Source organism: Camelus ferus, chromosome 25 (assembly GCF_009834535.1).
Source record: "Camelus ferus isolate YT-003-E chromosome 25, BCGSAC_Cfer_1.0, whole genome shotgun sequence".
Lineage (NCBI taxonomy): Eukaryota > Metazoa > Chordata > Mammalia > Artiodactyla > Camelidae > Camelus > Camelus ferus.
The window spans coordinates 26679018-26702721 of record NC_045720.1 but is presented as its reverse complement, the minus strand read 5'-3'; the positions used below and the strand labels follow the sequence as shown (position 1 = coordinate 26702721).

The following is a 23704-nucleotide window of genomic DNA, read 5'->3' as shown; positions in this document are numbered from 1 at the left end:
TATGCTTTCTGTGAGGTATTCTACTAGGCACTTTGGAAAGTAGGAACAAGCATAAATACTCGTGAGGAACTTACAGATTCATGAGGTGCTTATCGATTTAGTCTAGAAGGTCTTTTAGTCAAGTTGTAGAAACCATACAGAATTGCAGTATGAAATGGATCATCATGACTGTCAGGCAGCAGAATTCTAGGTGGAATGACAGATATATCTGACCTGATATGATATGTTTTGTTTTTATATTTTAATGTAATTTATGAAATGTGATCTCAGATAACCCTCAGTCAGAGTTTTCTCATATCTAAAATAAAAATGCTAAAGAGCTAAAGAGCTGGATCTTTGAGGACCCTTCCAGGTAATTGCATGGTTCTTTTCTGTAAGTTTATCAGTGTACAACATGTGACACAGAAGAGTTGCCTGTTAGCTCTCGATCTTAGTGATGCTGATTGTATAAAAATTGAATTTTACTCATATAAATTGCTACATGCTGTTTTAGCCATGTGCACAGTTTAAAAAGTAGCTTCCACTGAAAATTGGAATAGATCATCTGGAGCCTCTGATGGGTAAGCCAATGCCAGGAGTTGCGCCTACTATTCAGAATTTTGAAAAAGCTAAGTACCAGTACCAATATATCACCTAATTTTAGAAGTGGTGTTATTATTATATAGCTCTTCTCTTTAGTTTGCCAATTCTTTTGTCTTCTTTAAAATCTCCCTAGGGATTAATATGTAAAAAAAGCTTTAGATGTGGACCTCAGCACACAGGACAACCACAGAATAGTGTTCACTAAAGTATGCTTAGGCAAGATGCTATAATTTTATGCAGTGGGACATATTGGGAACTGTTAACCAGCTTTCATGTACCCACTCCATGGATAATGCTGTGGACCCCCCGATTGCCCCACCTTTACCTCCACCATTCTGTCTACCTTCCACACTCTTTGTCTCAGGGATAGAATCACACACCAGAAAGACACAGAGAACAAAGGTGCCAGTTCTTGAGTTGCAAAAGCCAAGAATGCACAGGACTGTAGCATTGATGAGTTTGTGAAAAAGATATGATGACCCATGCAAAGCTTCCTTTAACTTTGCCCCTCAAGATAAAGTAAGAATTCCCCAGATGTAAGAGAAGTGATGAGTGACTGAATGACAGTCTCTTAAGAAGAAAGTCACCCTTTCCCTTCCCTCAGTCCATCTTAGGAGGTGAGTTTTTGGTAGTGTCCCCCAGTAGGTTCCTTAACAGGGTACCAGATGGGACCTCTATTCATTTTCCTAGATAGGCCCCGAAAAGTCAGCAAGACCCCAGAGCCAGATAGACCTAAAACAACCTCATTGTTTCCTCATCCCCTCATACTTTGAGAAGCATAATGATCTCTGTGTACCTGAGGGGATGCAAGTAGTTGGAAACATTCACCTGTTTGTGTTGAGAGCTTTGAACCAGAAGAAAGAAGAAATCCAAAGAAATGCTAGTATGGATAAAGGACAGTAGGGACAAGTGCCTTCTCCCCCAACTTCTGCTCCTCCCCAATGCCTCCTTACTAATACGCTCCCTGGGACTTAGATGAAACCCTGAGTTCATAAACTTTAAGTTTCTATCACCTGGGAAGTTGGGATTTGAAAAATAAACTTAGTTATTAAATAATAAATATAGCCACAGAAGCTTATAGTATAGTGCTCACTGTGTGCCAAACACTATTCTAAGCACTTTATATATAGTGACTGATTAAAGACACACAACCATATGAGGTAGTGGTTATTATTATCTCCATTTATTTTTGGTAAATCTGAGGTCCAGAGAGGTTTCAAGTCTTGCCCAGTGTCACCCAGCTAGTCGGTGACGAAGCCAGGATTGAATCCAGGCAGCCTGCGCCAGACCACACCAAGCCGCTCCTTAAAGAGACATAAAAGAGGAATGTTATATTCTGGTGAGACTGAGTCTGTGTCCTGTGTTTTGTATGCATTGTGCTTATTTTGGAGGGACCCTGTGAAAAGCAGTCTCAGTCACCCACTCCTGTACGTGTTCTGTACTCGGCATGTCGTTGAGGGTGCTGTTTATTATGTTACACTGTGTCCTTTCTGGAAGACCATGGAAGTAATTTCTCTCTGTCCTTAGTACTGGAGATATCTGGGCTTCTCCTGGGCACTGTTGGTATTTTGCAGAAAAATCAACTATGAATAGGTGATTATTTCTCTGTTTTCATTGGCTGCTGTGTAGCTTAGAGCCAAACATTAAGCTTGCTGTTGGCAAGTCTGTCGATGCCTGGCCCATGTTGTGTGCACTCACTGTCCTCTTCTAGCCTAACTTTCCCTTTGCTTTGCTTTCTACGTGTTTTAATTTACGTTGTCTGTCAGTAATGTACATCTTAGTGAAACACCTTAAATCCTTTCTGAGAAAGGCAGGTTGTAAATATATGCAAATATTATTTTTCTTTGCTTTCAGACTACATCACTCTCAGATCTTCCTTGGTCAGCAGAAGGACCCCAGTGATTACTTTCTAGCAGTAATGCCATTCCTTCATTGGCACATTTTATCCATAGAGGGCGGAGAGGATAAGCAAGCTGTGAAGGGCACGATGTGCTTTCTGTTCCCGCCTCTTCATTTTTGAGCCCAAGGGCCAGGGTGAAAAGAAACCTTACCAGATGGGGAAGCATCATGCAGTGACTGAGTACATGGGCTCTGACTGCAGAACTGATTCATATCCAAGTTTTGCTACCCACTGCCAGATGATCTTGGGCAAGTTACTTGGCTTCTCTGTGCCTCAGTTTCCTCATCTGTAAAACTGGGCTAAAATAGTAACCCACATGCATGTAGTTATTGTGAACGTTAAATTAATGTAGGGGAACATTTATTGCCTTTGTTGGTGCTCATGGCCAATAAGTGGGCAGGAGAGCTAGAGAATTAGAAAGAGAGTCTTCTGAACTTTGCGGAAGCCCAGTAGGATATCCCTGATGTAACTTACGCAGGGCCACCACAAAGCAATTTAATAAAATACAGAGATTGCACTTGTCATAAATGATATGTATCATATTTTTTTTGCCCTTTGTAAGGCTGAAGTGTAAATTTTTATTTGAATTTTCATATGTTCTTTTAAGCATTAGAATTCTATTCAGCACAGATTAAGTTAGTAACCGCTTTCAAACTGTGATTTAAAGACCATCAGAGAAGGAGGAGAACTTGTACTCTCCTTGGGAAAACTAATGTGAGAAATACATTGTTTTCTTTCAAGAATTTTTTTTCTCATGCAATGAGACATTCTTATGAAATACTTGTTAAGCCTTCACTTGTCTAGTCTTAGAAGAATATGAGTGCAAAAATATGTTTGAGTACATCAAATTCATTTGGAACATTTTTCAGGAAGCTATTGAGCCAATAAAAAAATATGATATGTGATGAACACCCCTGCCCTCAAGGAGATTACAACCTGGTAATGTAGATAGACATGTAACTGAATATTGCATTCCAAAATATGCAAACACATGCATAACACACACACACACACACACACAGTTGCAGTACTGTGAAATCAGTATCAACATAGGGAATTTCATAGCATATTATGGGAAACAACTGATTTGGTTAGTGAGAACAAAAGAGGAAAAAAGGAAGGGAAGGAGAGAAGGAATGCACTTGAGGAAGAGGTGGAAGGTGAGAGAGAAAGGAAGGGAAACATGGGAGATGGCACTGCAGGTATGCTTTGTAATACAGATCTTGAAAGATGAGAAGCCATGTGCTGATGTTAGCATGTGGGATGGGAGGTGGGGAAATTCCGGGTTGGGAAATAGTATATGTAAGGGAACAGATGGCTTCTGGGGAGTGGATGGACATGGCACAGCATAGCAATGAAAAGGAGGTGTGTTCTGACTCCCTGCAGGCAGCAGAAAACCACTGGGGCGTTTTCAGCACTGGGATAAACATGATCAGATTTGCCTTTTAGAAAGGTAGCAGTGCAGAATATGTCTGGAAAGGGAGTGAGGCTGGAGGAAGAGCAGTTATTGGAGCGAAAGGGGAGGTGAAGCCTCTCCACTAGGAACTATTTCTCATCTGTGGTTTCAGCCTGACAAGATGACGCTAGTTCCAGCACTTCTTCCAGGTGATTCTTCTTCTGTCTTGATCTCTCAAGCCCAGAGAAGGTCATGGCTTCTTGCTGTTAATATCTAGAGCTCATCATTGTCCACTTCCATCACTTGTATGTTCAATTCCTTGGAATAAATTCCCTTTACTTTAAGTACTCAGAGTTGTTTCTATGTCCTAGTTAGAACCTGACTGATACACCATAGCACTAATCTAGGGGAGAGGTGTTGAGGATCCTAACAAAGAAACAGACAGTGCACATGCAGAGGAGAGGGATGATTTTGAAAATGGAAGTTAGCAGAATTTGGTGACAGGTATGTTTGTGGGCATGAGGGGAGGGAAGAATCATAGCTCTTCTGACCTTTCTGGCTGGCCTACTTAACAGAAGTGATGTTATTTAAAGAAACAGGCAATGTGGGACCGGCCAGGGATTGAAGAAGACCTATGATGACCATTGGACATTCAGAGATGCTGGTAAGCAGTTGGATATAGGAATGGGGGGCTTGAATTTCATGTTTGAAATTTGTCAGCAAATAGCAGGATTTAAAATTTTGGAAGTAAGATCATCAAGGAAAGGATGGAGACCAAGGACAGAGCTTCATGGAAGCCTAATATAAAGAAAAAAAACAAAGAGGAAAACTAGGGAGAATAGTGTGTCAGGAAAGCCAAGACTTTCAATAGATTCATCTTCAGGAAATACTCCAATGGATTCATTGAGGTGACTACAGAGATGTCATTGACTAATTATGGGTAGATGCAAAGTTTCTTTATTTGTCTCTTCAAAATAACATTCTGATACATTGCTGTTCTTAAATTGCAATGACAAGATTAAGGACAAGAAAGAGAGAATGAGTTTTCCAATTTTTCCCATAGCTATGCAGTGAAGACAGAATTTGAACCCAGTTCTGACTAATTTCCAAAGCCCATGGTGCCTTGTAAATGATGTTGAATGTCAGGCCAACAAATCTATTTATATAGGTAGTAAGAAACCAAAGTTCTGGACAAGGCAGTATTGGATCAAACTGTGTTTAAGAAGAATAGTCAAGAGGTGTGTGTAATGGAGGGTTGGAAGGAGGTAGAGCCTGGGGAAAGGATGCGAGGTTATGAGACCACTAGATAAGGAGTAATGAGAACCTGGTTTAGGGTGTAAGGTTGTCAGATTTAGGGAGAAAAAAAAAAACCCACAGTAAAACCAGGATTCCCAGTTAAGTATGAAGTTTTGAACTTTTGGTATAAGTATATCCCATGCAATTTGGGACATATTTATAGTGTAAAACTTTTTTATTTATCTGAAATTCATATTTAACTGATATTCTGTATTTGATCTGGCAACTGACAAGACTGCACTGCAGTTCATGTAACAACCACCTGGGGTTAGCCTGGACTCCACAGGTTGAGGGCAGGAAGACTGCCCTTGCTTCAGATGCTAGCTGCAAGTTCAAGGGTCCTCAGGCTGTCCACACTTTGGACTAACTGGCTGTAAAATTGGGGGTTCCCACAAGTTACCTGGCTTGATAATTTACTAGGACAACTCACAGAACCCAGGAAAGCACTATACTTATTATTATAGTTTTATTATAAAGGATACAAATCAATGGTAGCCAAATGGAGACACAGATAGGAGGTCTGGGAGTATCCCAGAAGTCGAGCTGATGTCCTTTCAACACAGAATCAGAGTGTGTCACCTTCCTGGCACATTGTTGTATTCATCAACTAGGAAGCTCACTTGAGCCTTGTGTCCAGAGTTTTTATTGAGCTTTTATTACATAGGCATGATTGATTGAATTATTGACCCTGTGAGTGAACTCAATCTTCATCCCCTATCCTCTCCCAGGAGGTCAGAGGCCTTCAGTGAATAACAGAGACACTCTATTATATATACAACACAACCCGAGTATGGTCTTGGTAATGGAAATGGAGAGATGGATGAGGAAGCAATTATACCAGGGAGAGGTCTAAATTAATGTGAGTTTTTAAATCCTAGGAGATTGGAAATATGTGAAGAAATACAGACTGGGATGGGTGAGGGAGAGTAAATAATTAATTTAGATGACTGGATTTGAAGATACTAAAAGAGCATCATGATGCAAATTCAGGATAGAAGGACAGAAAGGCGTAACTGGAGCTTAGAAGAATTGGCAGGATTATATACCGGAGATCAATACTTCTTAGCATGAATGTGATTGTTGCAGCTCCTAAATGGAGTAATATATTGTGGGAAAAAGTACAATAGAATGAAGCAAAAGCCCCAGTGTTATAGGAGGGAAAATAGAAACCACAGACAAAATTAAATTAAAAATAGTCCATCACATTCTAAATTTTCATAGATTAAGGTCTTTTCTATATGAAAGCATCTGTTGTTTCTTACAATAGTATTTGTTTCAAAGCTTTTATCCATTTATTCTGTAATTTATTTCTACTTATTTTTCCTGAATGTTTAACATTGCGATACCCATTTACTTTTATTTCTAAACAGTAATGCATTTTTGCCTAAATTGGTAAAAGTTCAAAGTACTCAATGAATTGTCAGTGTCTTAAGATAAAAACTTTATATAGATTTTGAGCACTATTGTTAAGTACCTTGATAAGGAGGGTGTAAAGCCTATAAATTTTGGTGATTTTAGCCTATAAAAATAAACATATTTTGCCTCAATCAGTCTGGCTTCAAAGTTAGCCCCACCTTTACTCTTCAAAGTTTAGCTTTTCTTGAAAATAGAAAGGTTGACAAAATAGAATTAAAGTGAGTGCTTTTATTAATTCATTTAAAATGTATTCTTTAATTACAAAATGGCTTTAACTAGTAATAATAAATTATTTAAGGTAATTATAGTTTTCAAATAATGAAATTGCAAATAATTGCAGTATTTCTATGTAATATCATAAAAACCACTTGTTAAGCCACATTATAGCACATATATTTATAAAATATCACATTTCTCTCTCTCTAGCTTCCTGATACAACATGTTGACATTTCACAAAAACCGTTAAGTGCCTGCTCTGTGCCAAAAACACTGTTCTGAATATTGTGGAACATATAAAAATGAATAGTATGTGATCTGAGAGAATACTTAGAACACTGCCATTTGTGTTTACTCATTGTAATTTTGGTTGAAAACTATTTTTGCTGTAATCTCACAGGCGGCCTTTTTATCTGCTGTGTTATTAATAACATGAACTAAAAGATGATCAGTAGGACTGTTTTTGAAACATCCAAACAAGCAAATTTGTTGAACTTCAGTCTTTAATCTGTAAATGATTGGACTAACTTTTCTAGTCCTGTTTTTTGCAGTTCTTGCTACCGTTTGTGGGTTCAAATAGTAGATTTTATTATCTTAAATACAAGATCTGTTTCAGCCCTTAACACTGGGAAACAATGATGGGTAAGGTTGCTTCTTGATCTAACACTGGTGTAAAGGCGAGAACTGAGAAGTAGGAGACGTGATTTCTAGTACTACTTCTGTGAGAAATAAACTTCGGCATCCTTCAGTGCTTTCATCTGTAAAAAAAACCCAAAAAACAAACTTTATTTATAAACTTTATGATGCCTTCCAATTTTAAAGTTTGTGGGAAAACAAAACAAACTTAGCAATAACCAAGTTAAGATCAAACTGATGCAAAGTCTGACTTGTATAATATTACAAAAATTTTTATTGCTTTCAAACTATATGGTTAGAAGTGAGGCTAGCATAGAAGGCAGCCTAATAAAGATAACTGAGGCATATGCTATTATGAAGAGACACTGCTTAAAGTTTCAAATGTAAAATAGAATGGGTAAAGCTTTAGTTTTGAGGATACTTAAAAGCGATTTGTTTTCCAGAAAGCAATTAAAGATGCTCATGTAGTCTCTATAGGTGAACTATTTTAGAAGGCATCTTCCTAGATGACACAAAGAAAAAATTTCTGCTGGAGCGATTTTATCTTGTAACAAATCAGCCACTTGCTTTTATGTTAAGGTAAGTTGGAATGGTGTAGTCATTGTGGACAGTCTTTGGTGGAAGAAATTTATTTTGTGCAGAGGAAAATTTTGGTGAGATTTTTTTCACTGCCCATGTTTATTTACTTGAGATTTTGGATATTTGTTCACAAACCGTTCATTGAAAGTGCAGTGTGAGTGTGAGGCTTCTAATAATTAAACGTATCTTAGGTTCATGCGAGAATCCTTCCCATTCCTAACTCTTAAGTTGGGAAATTATCAATTTGAAGATGGAAACTTTAGAAGATGAAACCTAAAATGTTTCTGACTGCAGGTTGCATACTGAGTTGATCCAGCTGTGGGGAGTTTGGAGCAAAGCAAAACCGCCTGGGGCATCTTCAGGGGCGCTCCGCTACCTTTGGTCTGGAGGGGATGGTTCCTGTTTATTGACATGCTAACTCGACGGAAATGTGTCACTTTTCTCTCTTGTTCTTTATTTCTTTAGGGAATATGCTCTTCTTTAGCTCAGTTTCAAAGAAAGTTACCTTTTAATAGTGCCTGGAAATTGAGAGAGTTTAAAAATGTTATTAAAAGTTCCATATTGAGTACCATACAGAATTTAATTCAGATGTTTTATATTCTCAGAGCGCTGAGTAGGTGCGAGGTTTCAGACAATAGTTTTAAGCTAAAAGGCAGTCTCTTCTGGGATGCATATGATTATGTTCGTTTGTGAAAGCAGGTAAATCTGAAACTGAAGTGTGCACAAACGTCTTCGTGTGGGCTCTGGCCACAGAATTCCCATTAGCATTAGCTTGGCACTGCTTCCTGTCTCGCAGACGGTGAGGAACATGCCTTTTCCACCCTTGAGGCAATAAAATAAATTAAAGGGTGCGGCATTAAATGAGTTGAATTTTGAGTAGTATTTTTCATGCCTCCAACATTTTAAAATCAGTTTATCCTTATGAAGCAGCATTTGGAATCCTGAAACAGGGGACTCTGTGCCAGTATTCAGGTTCTTTTGATTTTCTGGAATCCTGTGTGTGTGTGGCAAACAGTCTTTTCTGGTCCTTTTCCCATTGTGGTCTCTGGGTAGTGTCTGTGACTAGAACTTTGTAATTCAGTATAAATCACACATAAATGAGCACTATGGAAGGTAAGACATCTTTAGTTTGTTTCTACTGGGTCTGGGCCAGGCTATTACAGTCCCTACATATCTCCATGACACAGAAGCAAGAGTTTTTGCAAAGAATGTCCCCAGGGCCCAACCAAATCCTTCCTCTGCAGAAGCTTCCCTGCTCTGTCTACGTTCATTATGTTTGTGCTTCCTCCAATTTTGCACTTTCTCTCAGTATTTCCTACAGAGACTGGAGAATATTCCTTTAATCTCAAACGGAAGTTTATTTTTGTTTTCATGGAACAAAGCTTTATCTTTAGTGTCACCAAGTGTCCCCTCTAATTAGAAACCCTTTTCTTATATTCTCATAAATTAGAAGGGGATGATTTAATTCTTAGTGCATTGGAACACTGATAACTCCAGAGATGGCAGGATCCACATTTTATCTAATCCTCTTTAACCACAAAAAAATGCGGACCCTCACCCAGCCACCAAGAGAACAAGATCTGAAGGTCCTGAACTCTTAAAGGGAGGCTTCTAACAGAACCACTTCCTCTTTCTAGGTGTCTGATATTTTATTTTGAGACATCAGAATAAGAATGCTTTTCCCGTATTGATCTGTTTGCTGTTTTTCTGCCACGCGATGGCTCTATTGTTACTGTCTCTCCAAAGGCGTGCTATGATTATTGATAAAAGTTATTTAAACATAATAAGCTGACAAATGTTGAACACTTAGGCTATATCAGGCATCCTGCTAAGTTCATCACACAATTGAATATGTGTAACTTGCAACTGCCGTGAGACATTATCCAGTTTTATAGGTAGAAGTGGAGACTCAGAGTTTCTGAGGCTCGCTCAGAGTCAGACAGCTCATCAGGGCTTGAGCCAAAGTTTAAAGGGAAGAGTGTCTTCCAACTACTCACCTCAATTGTAAGCTATAACCAATTAATTATTTTCTTAGTGACACCTGATGTTGGGCCTCCAAAGACTAATGCTTTAAAAGTGCCTGTAATTTTTTATTCTTTATTTTTTTAAGCGCCATACCTTCAGGTATTTAAGCTTGTAACTTTTTGTTACATGTCCATCATCATTGTATACTACTGTGTTGTTTTTCTGGTGACCCCAAATGCTGTATTTCTACATTTTTACCATAGTCTCCCTACTCATACTTACCTGTATCTCTCAGAACCAGCATGTGTCAGGTAAAGCTAGCCCATGATAGGAAACAAAGAATGAAAGCGATGGATGTGGCGGGGGTTGGGGGGGAAGGGGTGAGAGAGAGAACCTTTATATAGCATTTTTCGTAGATATAAGTTAATATGCAAACATTGACTAGATGAATGCTTTTTCATCATGCCTATTGAACAGTTTTTCTAGGATGCCCATCAAGCACGTTAGTGTTTCATGTTTGGTGGAGTGTAAGTATCCTCCATCCTCTGGCCTGGTGGGAGGGGACACTTCAAACCTGTTCAGTCTGAGTCCTTGAAATGGGAAAGAGATAGATCCCTGTTTTTAACTTGTTTCTGCAGTGAGAGTTCCTTGTTATATTTGTGGGTTTGGGAATAAAGAACAGTCTTAAGGACATTTGAAGGCAAGAAACATTCAGAGTGGAAAAGACCCTTCCTAAATAAGAGAAGTGAGGAAATTGCATTGGTTCTGACATTAGGAAGACGTTCTTCCTCGGCTGATTTGGGGAGGTGGGGTGGGCATAAATATCTTCAGTTAGTGTGTATCCATCGTGCTTACTTCTTGTGTTGTATTTCAAGGACAATGAGGAAGGTTCCTGAGAATATTCACTTGCATTAGAACAGCCTCTTAGGAGTCTAACAAAATATAAATACTACTGGTCAAGAAGATAAAGCTGATAAAAACTAATTACTGTGTTTCAGTGGCTGTAGGAATACTGAGCTTGTTCATGTCATATTTTAAAAGTCCTGTGCCCACTGTTAAGTGATTTGTGTTATTAATTATGCAGCTTTTAAATGTTGCCAGTAACATTATAACAAGGTAATTTTCAATTGAAATTCTGATTAGATCTAAATGTTGATGTTAATTACATATTACTCAGAAAATAACACAAATGAAACCCCAAATAATATCATTTAGTCTTGATTTGAGCTCTGAACAAACTGGTTACCCTAACCAGTTACTCCGACCAGTTCCATCATACACTCTACTTCTGCCATTTCATTAGTTGTATTTTTCTCACACTATTATTTCTTCTCCTTCCATCATATATTATCTCCCTTAGCTCCTCCCTTTTAGCAGCATAGCAATCATCAGTCTCAGGTATTGATGTCATAGTAAAGATCTATATCATAATAAAAAATTTACTCATAAAAAGGGGAACTGCTTTAATCTGATTCGGTGCACCAGATTTTATAATTACATGACTTAAGAACATAACTTTATCTATAAATACCTAATAAATATTCTAGGACCCACAGGAGGGAAAAAAATGTTTATTACCTAAAGTTTTGCTGTACTGCTATTGTTGACTAATGTTGAAAGTCATTTTTCATGTTTCTCAGTATATTTGCTCATGATCACTATTACTTTTAATGTTATAGTATAAAATCATGGTATTTTGTATTTTCTTTTTGTGATTGTTCTTTCATGTTAAGAGCTATCTTTAAAATGATCGTATTTAATGGAGCAACTGAGGATCTTTTGCTCCCAAAGTTACATGAAATAGTCAACATTCGGTCGTATGCAATTGTTTTACTCATGGGAGTAAAGACTTTTTCTGATACCATTATCTTTTACTAAAATCTTCCGTCGTTTACTGTGCCATACAGCAGACTCATACTTGTGATTTGTAATATAACAACGCAACAAACTGTGAGCTTAGAAATTCTCTTTTTTTTTTTACGCAGAAGACTTGGTTTCCCCTATCTTTTCCCACTGCCTAGGAAAGAAAAAACTTGTAAATGTGTATAGACTATGAAAGAACCAAATGTAGTGGCTGTGTTTACTTAAAGTACCTTTGGGATGTTGAGAGAAGTTTACTTTACTGTGACATTACATCCTCATGGGTGGCAAATGTGATTTAGTTAACATGTAAGGGAAACTTTAGGTATAATTCTAGAAATATTCACTGATCAAATTATGTGTTTATTATTTTTTAACTGATAACCAGGAAGAGAAAAAGACAAACAGCAAAATATGTGACACAAAGTTAATTCAGAAGAGCCCATGAAATTACTTAGAGCTTTCATTCATTCAAAATAATTAGGCTGGCAAGCTTAGTTTTTTTTTTTTTTAATCTAAAACTAGAATTAAAACTAACTACACAGGGACAATACTGTTTAATTGTTTTCATTTAATATATAGTGAACATTTCCCTGTGTCATCAGCTTTCTTCTAAAAGAGATTTTTCAAGATTATATACCATTCTGTGATATGGATTTACAAGTTTTGAAACCCATCTGACTTGGCATTTAGATTGCTTCCAAAACTTGTCTCTTAAACAAACACTATGATGAACTTTACTGAACACTGATCTTTGTCTTCTTCTCCAGTTATTTCTGAGGATAAAGACTGTGAAGTTGAATTAACGACCCCGAGTTTGAACAGTTTTAAAGTTCTTGAAACATATTACCAGATAGCCCTAGTCATTATTTTTTTCCTAATCATTACTTTTAATGACTAAAAGGCATTCCATTTTGAATAAAAAATAATAATAGTTAATGTTTTTGAGTGTTTATTGTCAAGGACTGTTATAAGGACTTCACACGTGTTAACACATTTCATCTTAAAAATGGTGATGTGAGGTAGGACTACTGTCATTCCTACATTACAGATGAGAAAAATGAGGCACAGGAAAAAGTAAAGATTCACTCAAAGTCAAACAAACAATATTTTGGAGGCAGGTTTTGAATCCAAACATTCTAGGTTAATCAGTAGCATTTACTAATATTCAATACTATATTAATAGGGAAAGTAAGTTTTAAAAACTAAGGTTATTTGGGTTATATGCCTCCAGTGTCCAAACTCTGAATCTTTCCACTTTTCAACCATCTGGATCATTTAGGTTCTTAAAATATTAGCAGTATTAAAAATGACATTTAAATTAACATGTTTTGGATTATTTAATTAGTAGAGATTTCTGGACATGGAGATACCATGTCAAAGCTTAGGAATAATCTTAAATCTGTACATACATCACTGATGGATTATTCTGCAAATGTGTGGCACCACTTTGTGTAAGAGAACCAGTTTCTCTAGAGCCTTCACGATAAAATACATGCTGAGATGGAGAGTGAGGGAGTAGCAGAAGGCAGTGAAACCCTCTCTGAGGGGGGAACCTTTGAGCTCAAACTGACTGATGACCTGAGTTAGCAGGGGTGGAGTGTTCCAGGAAGAGGGAAGGACTAGGGCATAGACTCTATTTTGGGAATGAGTTTTGGTTTTTGAGAGAATTAAAAGAGGGTTGATGTGCCAAGATCCAGGGAAGGATGGAGGAGTTTGAGTTCATCTCAAAGAACTTTGAAGGCCAACTTCCAACTAGCCCTTTTGTAGGATTTTGTAGGTCATGATATAGATTTTGGACTTCATCCTAAGTACAGATGGAAGGCATCAAAGCAGAGGGATAACAAGATGTAATTTATATCCCATGATAAGGAATGGGCCGTAGGAGAGTTTGGAAAGGTTTCCTGGAGATTGGAAGGCTGGCCACTGCATCAGCCCTGGTAAAAGATAAAGGTGGCTTGAACTAGGGACACAGATGTAGGGATGGTACAAAGCAGTTGGTTTGGGTTATGTTTTGGAGGTAAAGCTTAAAAGACTTGCTGATAGATTTGGTGTGTGAGTGAGGGAAAGCGAGGAATCAATTATGACTCACTCCTTACTTTGGTGCTTGAGAAAACTGTGTATGTTAAATGGCTTCATTGGTATCCCCACTAGACATAACTTCCATGAAGCTGGGGACCTAGTCTCCTTTATTCATTGAGCAAACCCACTGCCTAGCTTAAAACCTGGCAAGCCACAGAGGAGGTATCCCAAAACATTACTGGATAATTTAATAATTATTACACAGCATTACTGTGTTATCTAAATTATTTGCTGAAAAGATTTCCCCTTATGCTGTATTTTTATAATTTTTTGACATTTTAACATGTATAACTCTAAATATATTTAGATTTTTGCTGCATTTTAAAGTATAGACTTGGGTCCATTTAATTACTTGTAGTTTCTTTCCTGGTTTCTAAAATAACACTTCTCAACCAAAGGTTTGATTAATAACCAGTACTGCTTCTTATGTGCTTATAGTTATTATTTTTCATTTACTTCTTAAAAAACAACCTGAAATTTAGCTTTTAAATTATATGAGGGCCTAAATTGATTTTTTTCTAAATTGTTAGCTGGTTTCTTCCATTACTTTCTCTTTAAAAATGTATTTATTTATTGAATTCTTACAAATTATAGTCTGTTGCTAAGTGTTTATTTTAGTACCATGATTGTGGTATTAGATGATGTTTTTATTGTTCTGGTTTTATCTTGTGTTTGGAATATGGCATTTCTAGATTATATTTGGGTTGGATTACAATATTTGTTTGCAATTCTTAATCACTTATTCCTCTAGATGTTCTAGACATGCACTCGAATATGGTAGCCACCAGCCACATATGAATATTTAAATACATGTTTATATTAATTAATAAAATTTAAAATTCTGTTCCTAAGTCACATTAACCCTATTTCAGGTGTTCAGAATAGCCACATGGAGTGAGTGGATACCATGTCGGACAGTGCAGAATTACAGAACATTTCCATTGTCACAGAAAGTTCTTTAAAACTTTGCTGCCCTAGAGAGTCATTTTTTTCAAATTACTAAAACTTTGCAAGGATTTTAAAAATGGAATAACATGATACATTTAAACCATGTTGGGAATCATTGTCATCTTTATAATACTTGGTTTCTAGTTCTTGAAGTGTGTTATACAGCCGCATTTACAAAACAAGTTATATTTTTCCTCCCATAAAATTTTTAAGTTTTTTCAATGTCTCATGTATTTTTATATGAGAGTAACCCTAGAAGGTTTTAATTTTTGAAATTATTTAATATGTGTTGTTAATTCTTCCTTCAACTATTTTTCAATTTAGGTATTCTACTTTAATTTTTAAAAATATAGTAAGCTTTTTAAAGCAAAATTTTGCATTTTACTCTATTTTCAACTTTATTGGTATAATGATTTCCTTGATTTAAAAAAATCTGTTTTGTTGTCTTTTTCTCTTCAAATTTTATTTACTTGTGTTTACTATTTTCTCTAACATATTCCCAAAGGTTTCAAATTTTTTAGATAATTGTCAGTTTTTATTGTTTCCCATCAGTTTTCATAAAGAATCTCTGGGCCTGTCTATTTTGAGACATTTCCATGCTTTAAGATGATTTTGTGCTTTCCTACTATGACCTTCCATATGCATTTCATCATTTGCCTTCAGGGTATCTTATTTGCTTTACAATGGAGTTCTTTCTTGTTATTTTGTGGCCTCTCCTAGGCACTCTAAAGTCAGAAAATGAGTAATCGAGGAAGCTAGTATTTGAATGCAAAACTATCACTTACTCTTTTTAAAAGTTTTCGAGAAAAATTCTTATTTTAACATTATATATCATTTCTAATTGTACTACTTTGTAATAAAATATACATAAACTATTTGAATACCTAATGCTTGGTCAATGTCTGTAAATTCTTGTAAACATTTATTTTTTGTTTATAGGAAGCAGTATATAACATCCAATTTTATGCATGTAGGTTCCATTTTGTTAATTATATTGTTCAGATTTTTCATATCCTTATTTTTTGATTCCTCAATTTATGGCTTAATCTTTTCCACTCAATGGTACTGATTTTTTAATCAATATCCTGTAACTTGAATTTGCTAATTCCTTAAATCATGCATGATACTGATATTAGCAGCATTCCTATATTTTGCTTTATGTCCACTGATAAATTTTTGCCAATGTTTTCACATGGAAATGTTTAATGAAAAAATTAATATGCTTCTGTTTTTTTATCTGAACCTTAAATTTGTTCACTTATCCATCCTGTTAGATACTGCGTTCTGTTTTTGTGTTCCTAGTAATTATATTTTAACTTTTTTGAGTATATTATTACTGCTTGGTTTTAATTCTTTAAACATAGAAGTTCTACTAAATGTTATCTTAAAGTTAATACTTTGTACTTTAATACTAAAATAATTTAACCCTCTTTCAGAGAGGAATAAAAATTGGGTGCTCTGACTTCGTTGCAACCCCACTTCCCTATTCTCTGTTAATGCATTTGTGTTTGCTAACCTCTTTTCATATAGATTGTCTAATACTCTATTTTATTTCTGTGATTGAAACAAGCATTTAGACTCAGAATCAAACTCCTTTTATGTATAATTTGACATTTTAAAAAAGTATCTTTTTGTTTTTCACAAGTTTCAGTGTTCCTGTAAATTATTTTTAAACACGGTTTTGCCATTCTTAATGTTTAATATTTCATCTCTCTGAAATTGGGAGAACATCTTTTCAATAAGGTCTGCAGAAATGGTGTTTTATGATGTGTCTGAGGCCCAGCACATCTGAGACTGTCTTGGTCAACATCACGTACAAATTTCAGAGTCAACTGAATATGATGCTCTTTTGTAGCTTCTCCCTGTAAGGTAATGCTAGTTTTTCCTTCTGCTTTTTGCCATTTATTATTTTTTTTCTTTTTAAGAGATTTGCTTTGGCATAGCGATAGCTCTGGGGAGAGAAGGATGGCCTTGGGGTAAAAAGGTGATTCTTTCTCTACTCTTGCTCTTTAAAAATACAACAAGAATGAACTTGATACTAATTTTGGTCATTTTCCTTAATCTCAAATATGAGGACTTTCTTCATATCTCCAAATTCTTAATATGTATAAATTCTTAGTATTATTCGTATTGTCAATTTATCATTTCCACAGTTTACCTAAATTTACGATTGTCTATTATTAGTGGGTTGCAGCTGTATAACTGGTTTTCTCTAGTCTTCCTTTCCCACCTCTCATCTTTTTAACCTGTTTTTTGTCTTTCTCTGCATTCTCATGTGGTTTCTCATCATTTGTCATCAACACCACTAATTCCATTTTTCTAGACCATCAGGTGCACCATGTATTGCTTATCATACCTTTTATTTTGGTTATTGTGATTTTATTGTAACAGTCTTTTCTTATTTTCTAGTTAGGTTGTTTGAAAGAATGCCTTAAAATCTTGCTGAAAACATGAAGCACAGTTTTGAAATACTATTGCATTTTACAAAGTAAATATATTTCTAGGGAGATAGGGAAGGTTTTCCCTTCCTAATTATTAGCATAATATTTGTCTTGTTTCCAAATTGCTCCCCCATCTCTAACCCCTAACTCTGAGGGCCCTTATTTTATATATATATTTTTTAACATGCTGAAATAACAGAGATAGCCAGACTGTCAAGCAGAGGATCAACACACTTTAGGATTTCTGTCATCTCCCTCAGCTTTGTCCTGGTTGCTGGTTCTTTCTCCTTCTCAGAGGTGTAGATGACAAAGCCAGGACAATGCAGAGTGGAGTGTCTTGCATGATTCCTGGCCAGGGGCAAGTAGATACTCAGTTCATGATGTTTTCTCCTTAACAGTGAGAGTTCCTAGTGAGATTTGTGATTTCCCTGGCATTGCAAAGGGACCAAAATCATGATACTTATGAAAGGTTAGTCATTCTAAGGGACTCCCGTGGTTATTGATAAAGTGCAGATTGGCCATTGGCCTTAGGTTCTTACAACGGATAATAGAAAATGAAACAGCCCAGAGAAGAGATCGAAATGATTTAGGAAGATGAAGGATAAACAGGCTCTAACAATCAGGAATATGCTCTTTCTTGTTCTTGTGTACTATTGTTGCTTCAGCCACAGAAGTGGCTTTGTGTCTTCATTTACACATATTCTTAGTGCTCTTCTGTGTTGTAGTAAGTAGATTTTATTATCTAACCTATTTTGGATTTTTTTTTAGCCAAATTAATTCCTTTTAGTTTTAAGTTCACTTAAGATTTAACGGTTGAGTCTGTGAGTGGTCTGTCACATTCTTTTTGTTGTTGTTATTGTTGTCTTATTTTGGTCCTAGATGTGCAGATGCCTTGTATATAGTAAAAAGAGTTTGCTTTTAAAATTTTTAGCTCAGCAAAGTATGAATCTGAATTTTTCCTCATTGATGTTTTCTTTGCTGATCTGTATAGTTCTTAAGTACTTTAACCAGATTAGGACAACTCAGCTCATTTTGAGTTGTGTTAAATACTTCAGACTATGTCTAACTTCCTCACTGAAAGAACTTCTCTCTCCATTTTACAACCATTCCAAACCTACATACAGTTACACTTTGCACTTTATTCCCCATTTCACATATTGCTTCTTTCAAAGAGTTTGTGAAATTTTCAGTAGCTGTGTTTAGAATCCTGGCAGATTTCTTGAGAACATTGTAGATTCTCAACTCATCAACAGCTCATAAAAAAGATGAAATCCACCTTGTCCCCCCACCCATCCCTCACTGTAACTCTTCATTGGAAGTCACACATGGTAAAAAACAAAACAATACCAAAGAAAAAGGTAACAGTTTCCACAGCCTAATTTGGAACTGCCTCGTTTGTGTCACGATTAAATCTCCAAAGAGCGTTGGGAAGCATAGTGGAAGATAATTCCCCCACAACTTCTGCATGAGCCAGCTCTCCATATGGTACATAAATAATTCTCGAGTGCAGTGGATAAAATACATGGCCAAACTGATCTTGTATGTCTCTTCAGATGTGGAAAGGAGGCCTGATAGAAAATGATGCTACAGAACTGAGTCCAGTTTTCTATCAGTGCATACACCATAGCCTCCAAATAGGATAAGGTGTTGTTGAGCAAAGAAAAATGAAATATAGAGGAACAAAATGATCTCATGAGTTTACTGATGAGAGATAATGGTCCATTCTTATCTTGTCCCTCATACTGTTTTAGGAATGTCATAGCTCTTCATTGCCCCCTTTTTTCCAGGCTTAGAACACTGATCACTACTGTCCCAACATGTGGTCAGTATTAGAATAATTTGTGGTACAGGATTAAAATTCTTATTCCTGGGTCCTATCCCAGAGCTGCTGAACCTTAGAGGAGTTTGAGAGTCTGCAGTTTTTATCAAATATTCAGTGTAAGTCTAGTTCACACTAAAGTTGGTGCCCATTACAAAAGAGACTAGAGGCTGAGACTCAGGACAAACAGCAGAATGGCAGAACCATGGATAAGCACTGTGATTTCCCTCTGAGGATGCAGAGGGAATCAGCATGTATTCACAGATGTTTTTCTATACTCCTTTAATACTTGAGCCAAGTGTTAGCCTGAGCCAAGATAGAAGGCTGGACTGGGAAAGATGGTGTGGGTGGGGTGGTGCTGGGTGACAGGTGCATCCTTTCTTTTCGCTGTCAGAACGCACAGGGCAGTAACAGCTCAGGGTGGGATCATACTGAGTGCTGTCGCTAACAGTGAATGACATCCATTCTTTGACTTAATTTCTTGCATTTGCTGTTAAGATTTATTTGTTTATTTTCTAAACCAAGAGTAAAATATTTTAGGTATATAAAAAGCAGGGAGCAGGGGAGGGGGGCTGATAGAATGAATTTTTTAAACAAGGCAGAAAAATAATATTTGAATTGGGAAAAGATTATTAACATATAAAAACCATCGATGTATTTCATGCTGTGTACAGTATACTGGTTCTAAAGAATGATTGCCCAGTAGAAAATAATAACAAAAAACAACAACAAAAACAGATAAAAAGCAAAATTTTAAAAAAAGAATTCCTGTTTAAGGTGAACCTTTTTTTGAAGATAGGAAAATGTTTATTTCTAGATTATCCAAGTTAGATGTATTTCTCTGTTTACAAGAGTTAGAAATCATGGATTTAAGAATGCAAATTCCCCTATCCTTGTTGCCAGTGCACTGAATGTTAGGTAAGTCCTGATAAACCTGATTTCCTGGAGTTTTCTATTTGGAAGGAAGGACTGCGCCTTTCTTTGGCTTAAGTGAGAGAGGGTGATTGGGACTGAGTAGCTGCTGGTGAGAACCTTTCTAGGTTGTCATTAAGTATGACGATATAATCAGTATTGAAATAAGAACCTTATAACTTACCACCTTCAAGAGAGTTAATTCACTTGTACTCTTACAGTTTAAAGGGGAAAATGAAATTCTATTTAATTGGAAAAGAAGCTCCCGTGCCCAGTTTTCCTCCCACATGTGACACATAGAAGCCACATAGACACTTATGCCAGAACTGCGTAGGGGAGTGTCTCCTGGAGGCTGGCACAGGGTTTACGACGCCCGTATGGGAGGGCTGCGAGTCACTGGAGCAGGGTTCATTTATGTGAGCTCTCCACCTTTTGACTCACCCCATAACTTCTGCCTGTAAAGGTGCTTGCTTTTATTCTATTGTAGGCTTTGTTGTGAAAGGCAGGGGATATTTTCTTTTTAAGAGAGTCCTTAGATGGTTCCTCCCCGTTACCGCCGCTGGAGCAGTGTGGATAAGCTAGCTTTGTTATCACTGGCACCCTACCTGCTCTCCTAATTCTCCAGAGAGTAAGTGTTCTTCTTAAAAATATAGCTATATTGAGTGCCTCTGTGTCTTTAGATACTCGTTTAATGTGCTAGTATAAAATAAAAGTCTTTTTGAAGGTATGTTTTATGGGGAAGTGCTTTCTGGGGCCTCTGGAGATGCTCACAAGCACTGAGTTGAGGTACCTTTACGGTGCTTTAATGACAACATAGAGCACTTGTTATGAAGTGCCCTTTTGATATGTATCCCAGGGCATGGCACAATTAGAGCCGGGTGAACATGTTGATTTTGCTTTTACCTTCCCTCACAAAGCCCCCCAGTCCCCGCCCTGCCATCGTCTTGTTAGGTTTTGCAACTATAGGTCTTTTTCCTCATCCTGTAAAGATGAAAGCAATCTGCCAGAATGGAAATTTGGAAAAATGACACATACACCTGTGAAATTAGGCAGATTCTTTCGAAGTTTGTATTCTGACCAATGCACAGAATCCACAACAATGGTTTGTTTTGTGTGGAGGATTGTTTTTCTGGCTGTGCGGAGAACATGTGTGCAGGACCGTACAGGCTTAGAGAATATTCATCATTATTTACTGTGTCAAACCCAAATGGAGGGCCAAATTGGCAGCATTCCAGGAGCAGGAGGCCACACCTATTTGTGAAAAATGGAACAGATTTCTGTAGGTGCCCTCATCTTGACAATTCAGTTCAAGGTGGTGTTGCTAGGACATGTAATTTTGTGAGCTGCCGATGTGAGTTAACAATAAAGGCTGGCCACCATGCTGCCCTGTAAAATACTGGAGACACTCTTCATTTGTGCACCAGCCTGATTATCATAAGGGATTGGAGCAAGGGATGATGAGCGGGGGCATGTGTCTAATCTGGCTGGGACCTCTTGCTTTACAATGATTGTCACCAATTAATTGGCCTGCTCTGTCTGACTGGGCAGAGGACCCTTCCTGTCACTCAGGAGATGGTAGACCCTCAGAAGAGGAGGATGAGGGGAACTCTGGGCTGTTTGAAGCTCTAGTCCTTCAAAAGACTCAATTTTTAAAATTTTTACATCGAGATGCTGTCCCCATTTCTATACGGACTTTCTATACTGTAGCCAGACACATGTGAGGAGCTCTTTAGTCAATTTCCCGGATCAATTGTTTACATTATTCAGGGCTCCTGGAAGGATAAAGAAGTAGCATTTGGGATCAGCCCGAAGTGGCTACAATCTATTACATGTCATCCCAGAGTTTTCTGGAACTTTGTGATTTGAGCACTTGCTGGACTCCCTGGAATTATTTGGGAGAACAATTAACCAGCACTAAAGAAGCAAATGTTCCCTGCCACTAATCGGGTCTGACTCTACTGAGTTGCCCAGGTGAAAAGTATTTTGATCACAGACCATCAGCTGCAGTACACAAAGAGTCTACCCATAACTGAGGCATGGGGCCTGTATTAATTGCAAAATACACTGTTTCTATTAAATGACTACAAAAAGTATAAGTTGTACTGTTACAAAATAACTTCTGTATAACATTTATATTCCTGCACAGTTGTTCTCAAACTTGATCATTCGTCAGAATCACCTGCAGGGTTTCTTAAAAACACGTATTGATGGGCTCCACCCTCAGAGTTTCTGATATCAGATCTGGGGTGAAGTTTGACAATTCTGAATTTCTAACAAGTTCTGTGATGGTGTTAATGGTGCTGGTCCAGGAATGATGGTTAGAGAACCAGTGTTTTCTGTCAAACTGCTTATAATCAGTCAGTGAAGTCAGGCATCACTTTGAGACCAGTTATTTTATAAAATTTTTAGAAGGGCAATCAATAATTAATTGCACACATAAAGAATCATTTTAATAAAGCAGGGTCAGAAAGGGTGTGATTAAATCAAAGAAGTAAAGGGAAATTGATCTATGTGATGAGATGGGGGTTATTAGATTCAAATTTTATTAGGAAGAAAAAGAAGGTTATATATACAGTGACCTAAACCTGATGCAAATATTTTTGTTGATTTTCTCCTGTAATTAAAAAAAAATTCCCCCAAATCTTTGCAGTCTTTATTTTTTCCTTTATTTCCTGCATGTAGCCATATGCTTTCTGGATGTTTTCATATGAGACAGATATGTTGCTTAGGGGACAAAGAAATGCATACTGAATGTTTTTAAGGACCATATTGATTCATCTTTGCTTTATGAGATTGTTTAAGAAATTAGTCATCAGAGTCTTTTGTTAAGTGTTCATTGTTTGAGTAGTGCTTTTGTCGTCATTGTGGAATTTTTAAAAATCAACATGTACCTCGTCTTTTATTTGCCGTAGACAGGGAAAGAAATATACACCTATCCTGGAGTCGGAAGACTACAAGCTCACCTCTCCCCCTAATTTGTTTGATCTCCATTTAAATAAGATAATTTTCTAAAAATTGCATCTCTTTTACTTGAACTAATTTAACTTTGTTATATAACTATGTAGAATATTACTATTTTTGCAGGATTTAGTTTGTTAGATAAGAATACTAGGTATATGTTGATGGTGCTTTGAAGTTTCTAAAGAGAATATGTTTTTTTCTTGTGCAAGTCTATGAAGTTAAAACTTTTGATTAATTCACCTAATAAATATTTATCAGCTACATATCATGTATAAGAGGTTCTGTGGATAGGTTCAAATTCCTTTTTTCTCTTACTTACAGTGCTTTTAAAAATCTGATGTACCGTATTTATATTCTGGGTAATACCTGATGTTTTTGTTGTAACAACAAGGTTCACTTTGGGGAAATTTTTGGCTTGTCTGATTCCACATCCCCCAAAAACTTCTGGCAGGCTGAGGATGGATGGCACCTGCTTTGAATAACCAAGAAAGGACATGGATTTCACATTGCTAACAGAATAAACTTCCTCCAGCAATATAATTAGTAACAATTTAAAGCTATGCATCTAGACTGTTAAAAAAAAATTGGCCCAGTATTCTCTCTTCTTGATTTGGTCTTCAATTTCACGACATTTAAAGTCAACTGAAAAATTCTTACTTGAATAACTATTAAATGCCATGGTTAGATGCAAAGT

At 36.8% G+C, this 23704-nt stretch overlaps 1 protein-coding gene across 2 annotated transcripts in view; it reads left to right on the top strand.

Annotated features, from left to right (window-relative positions):
• The window catches only part of ZFPM2 (zinc finger protein, FOG family member 2), a 427337-nt gene that overhangs the window by 57103 nt on the left and 346530 nt on the right, over positions 1-23704 (top strand). The gene's annotated exons all lie outside the window — the stretch shown is intronic.